General features: G+C 32.9%; 1 pseudogene; it reads left to right on the top strand.

Moving 5' to 3' along the window:
• Window positions 1-281: 281 nt before the first annotated feature.
• Window positions 282-1,574, top strand: LOC143619763 (fasciclin-like arabinogalactan protein 4 pseudogene; annotated as a pseudogene).
• The last annotated feature ends 3,622 nt before the right edge of the window (window positions 1,575-5,196 follow it).

Here is a 5,196-nt window from a genome sequence, read left to right as displayed (position 1 = left end):
GGCTAAACAAGCAATTCATATGTACTTCATGTTCGCTCATTTAATTAAACAGCTAAAAGTTTCTGCTCATGTTTGTTCGTTTATTAAAAGACTGAAACCATCTAATACGGGATTCAAGTTTAGTTGACATAACATAAAGTACTTAAAAAGACACAAGTGCTAAGCAAAGGGAGTAAACTAGACAAGCAATACAAGTGGACGGACTTAATGTCCGATTACTTGAAACTCGGAATGTATATGCTTTCAACAAATCATTCACAGCAGCCGATCATCCCCCATCACTCTCACGAGTCCAGCTTCCACTGGCCAGAAATAATAATATGGCCTCTTCCCATTTTACCCTTACTATATCTTTATATTTCCTCTTATTATTATTACACCCCTCCACCACCACCACCACCACCACCGCCGTTAACATCACCCACCTCTTATCCCCATACCCAGACTTCTCCGACTTCAACAACCTCCTCACCACCACCACCGTCTCCGGCGACCTCTCCCACCGCACCTCCCTCACCATCCTCGCCGTCCCAAACGCCATCCTCCGATCCTCCGACGTCATCCGCCACACTCCATCCTCCAACAACATCGCTGACGTCATCCGCTACCACGTCCTGTTACAATACCTCTCCGTTACCGACCTCACCGGATTCCCACCCTCCGGCAAGCTGGTCACCACTCTCTTCCAAACCACCTCACGCGCCACCAGCAACTTCGGCTGCGTCAACGTCACCTACGACGGTCAAACCAACACAACCACCGTCCGCTCACCGGCGGTATACTCCCAACCGCCTAACTCCGCCACGGTCATCTCCGTCATCGAGACGTTACCGTACAACGTCAGTATACTCTCTGTAGATTCGCTAATCGTCCCGTACGGCTTCGATCTACTCGCGTCGGAGACACGGCCGCCGTTAGGGCTTAACATAACAAAGGCGTTAATCGACGGCCATAACTTCAACGTAGCAGCGTCAATGCTAGCCGCATCTGGAGTCGTATCGGAATTTGAATCCGACGAAGGCGGTGCCGGAATCACATTATTCGTTCCGACCGACGACGCGTTCGCCGATCTACCGCCGACGGCGAACTTCCAATCGTTACCGGCGGATAAGAAAGCCGACGTGTTAAAGTTTCACGTGCTGCATTCGTATTATCCGCTCGGTTCGCTTCAGTCGATTGTGAATCCGGTTCAACCAACGCTAGCTACCGAAGACAAAGGCGCCGGTAGCTTCACATTGAACATATCTAGGGTTAATGGTTCAGTAGCTATTAATACAGGCATTGTTGAAGCTGCCGTTACTCAAACGGTGTTAGATCAGAATCCAGTTGCAATATTTGGTATATCTAGGGTTTTGTTACCGAAAGAGATATTCGGAAAAAACTTAATTGTTGCAAACGTACCGTTAATTCACGGCGCTCCGTCACCGTTACCGTTGAATACTAATGCTCCACCGGAACTGTTGGTTCCGTCATTGTCACCGGATTCCAGAGACGAATTGCACTCTTTAGCGACGGTACAGCGTGTCAATTTAGCTCTTTTGTGTACAGGATTATTATTGTATGTATTTGTATGATTTTTCATTTTTTGTTACATTTTATTATATTATAAATTATAAATTTATAATTCAATTACTTCATAAATTATTAATGGAAAAAGGATTCAAATTCAATGGAAGATTTGGGGGGTTTGGGTAGAACGGGGATTACGGGGGAGGATGAGGGGTAAAATGGTCAATGTGGATAAATTACAAATGACTTGTTTGGATTGTAATGCCAATTTGGTGGGTTGTTATTCGCTGTGGGAGTGTGTAGGGAAGTTTGTGGCAATAATAATGAAGGAAGTGGATGACAGAGTGTGAGTTATGGTTTGGACGGCTGCGATTGGGAAGACATTTATTCCTAGATAAATTGTTGTGGTGGACTGCCAGCACACTCGAGTAAGACTTTGTACGGCTTGGAGAGTGATAGATCCGTTCTGCGTTGCTGTCGTCAGTTGGATTATCATATCATGACCCAATTTTTTGACATTTTATTTGGGCCTTTTCAAATGTAGGCCCTTTTCAAATGTAGGCCCATTCCTGGTTGCATCTGTCTTCTAATCCGTTAACCTGAAGGTTCGTTGAAGCTCCCCCAAGTTGATATTTATTTAAACTACTAGTTTGAGGCTCGTGTATTACACGGGTAATTGATGAAAATTTTAAACTCTATCAATTAAATGAATTCAGTCAACAAAATGATCATATATTGTTAATACAATTACAATTTATGTTAAAATTGTAAAAATTACATAACTAAGGTTACAAAAATATGTTACAAATAAGTAAAAAACTTTCTTGTACACTAATTTGTTGTTGTATTGGTCAGTATACATTATTTATCAAAAATCAAAATCTTTAGTCCATGTGTTCTTGTAACTCTTGATAAGATAATATAGAAGTTTGCTTGTAACTTTTGATGTGGCCACGTATAGTTGTTCGTGTGACAAATAAGATTCGTTCAAATACATACCAACCCTAAATAATGATAAATATATTCATGAAACTAACAAAAACATTATACATACATATAAAATATCATACATTTTACACAATTAATATAATGTCATCTAAGATCATCTTTTCATGTTTATCCAAAAAACATGATTATCCCAAAAATCAGATTACCTGAACTTTTGTTGAAATAATCATTTTTAGAATCTTTAGATTATGAAATTGATTGATTATGATAAATTTGTTGTTGTTAATATTCTGTGTATGACAAATTTTTAATTTATTTTATATTTTATAATTAAAAGTTGTATAATCAAGCAACATATAAAATCAAAAATTAAAATATAACTAAATGATTTGTTTCGTTTAATATGAATGTAATTAATAGGAAAATGAAAAAGACATACTAACCTTAACGTCATTGTTGAAATAAATGTGAATATTCTGAGTTATACGAATATTAAAGCTTAAAGTTGCATAAAGTGAATGCAGTGATTCTTATTTCTTATTTATAATAGTTCAAGGTATTGAATAAGGAATTTTTAAATTTTGAATACCAATCCCGTGCTATTAGTTCATATTATGGAAAGTTGTTGAAATACTTAATTAATGGATATATATAAATTTTAACAACTTATAGAAGAAGAAGCAAAGATTTTGGATTTTATGAAAGCATGCTAAATAACTTTTAACATAATTAATTATTTTTTTACAATTAGTATGAAAATAGAATATCCTTGAAATGTAATGAGGAACATGATTAAGTTACAAAGAATAAGAAAAATAAAAATAATAAATATTTCTATTAAGTTGCATTATAATTAAGGTGTGAATCTTAATAAATTTTTATAACAGATTTTAATAATAAATTTTATAACTGTAATTTTTTTAAAATTTTATGTATAGCTTTATTATTTTGACTATAAACCATAATAAACACTTTAATTATATATTAACCAACAAAAAACACTAACATAACCTCAATTCGTTGTATTTGTATAAAAATAAAATTATTAAGTTAATATAATATTAAAATTATGTAAAAACCTAACGAAAACGATATTCTATGAATCTAGGTTTCAATATCTTAAATAAATTTTGAAAAGCGAAATAGTGGGATGGAATTGAAATATATTTTTTGTTTTAAAATTTCGAATTTGAATGCTTTTAATTAAGTAATTTGTCTTATGATGCATGTTATATTAAGTTAAATATATTTAAATGTATTAAAAAGGTATAAATCAAGTTATAAAATATATGTTTTTGTAATATTCATACTTCAGGGTGTGATAGTTTTGAAGCATTTTGGTCTGAACTATAAAAGAAAATATTAAAAACTAAATATTGGTCTTCTTATAACTAAAACCCTTTATATTACATAAAAAGTCAAATAAATAAATTACATCTAGTTCATATAGTAAATCGCTATATATATGGATTGTAGTTATAACATTCAACTTTAGTGAATTAATTAAAGCTAAACACCAAGATTTATGTAATAGGTATTCTCCATGTTTGCAATATTTATATAAAATGTTTAGAGAAAATTAAGAAAATACACATTTTCCTGAAATCAAACGCATATGAGAAAATTTTAAATCTAAATCTGAAACTAACCTTATATAAAATATTATGCACTGTTGCTCGAATCATAGTTTAAAAACAATTTGTAGTTTATTACCATACAAATCCAAATTCTTCGATAATGATGCGCCTTTATTTTCTTTAATTTGCAATTATCCGTGACTTGAAAATTTTATTCTTGCAAGCCTGCAACTTCAATGTTAAAATTTCCTTATTTTCTTATTTCACCATTAATGTTAATGAATGAATTAATTAGGATTTACCTTTAATAAAAATAAACTTGAATTCATGTATTAAAATGCCTTAAAGATAAGGGATCATTATTGAAATAGGTTGAAAAAAAAGATAAGAAGAGCTATAAAATTGACAGGTAGCAAAATTAAGTAGTCTTTTATTAGAATAGATAGATTGTTAGTATTAGGATCGATTTGTTGACATTTTGTAATTATTATCGATGATTATTTATAGTTAAACAGGTTGGTTATATGATCAATGTTGAAAGTTCAGTAAAAATAATTGTAAAAAACTCAATTTTTAGTACATGAATTGTTGGAAAATATTATTTTGTTATTATTAATTAATTAAGCTAAAGTGGACAAATGATGTCAAGTGGGGGTGCTCTTCATGTTTGTTTTTCAAGTTTCGGGTTTGTCGGGTCGGGTTTCGGGTTTCAAAGTTTCAATTTTAGACCCGAAACCCAACCAAAATCTCTCACGGTTTTTTTGGTTTGGATTATTTGGGTTCAGGTTTCTTCGGGTTGGGTTAATCAGGTTATGGGTCTCCAAGAAAACAAAAAGAAAATAAAAAACGAAAGTGAAGAAAAACTACAAAGCGAAACTAAAGTAACATATTCTTCTTTACTTGTTGCGTAAACAACCAAATAATAAATAAACATAACATGGTAAAGCAACACATTCTTCGATTACGGTTGTTATTACTTATTAGCCATAAATAGAAAAGATATATAAAGAATAAATAGTCGATCAACCATAATAGGTGAAATAGGAACAAGGGGAATGTGTAGAGTGTTCCTTATACGATATAAATACCTAATAATAATATCATATTTTTGATCAAATAGTTTATTCGGTTTTTTCGGGTTGACCCAAAACTTAGAAATCTG

Source organism: Bidens hawaiensis, unplaced genomic scaffold, assembly GCF_021521415.1.
Source record: "Bidens hawaiensis isolate Kalapana, Puna unplaced genomic scaffold, B.hawaiensis_p1.1 tig00002507_1, whole genome shotgun sequence".
Taxonomy (NCBI): Eukaryota; Viridiplantae; Streptophyta; class Magnoliopsida; order Asterales; family Asteraceae; genus Bidens; species Bidens hawaiensis.
The sequence above is the reverse complement of the archived record's forward strand: the minus strand, read 5'-3'. Positions and strand labels throughout refer to the sequence as shown.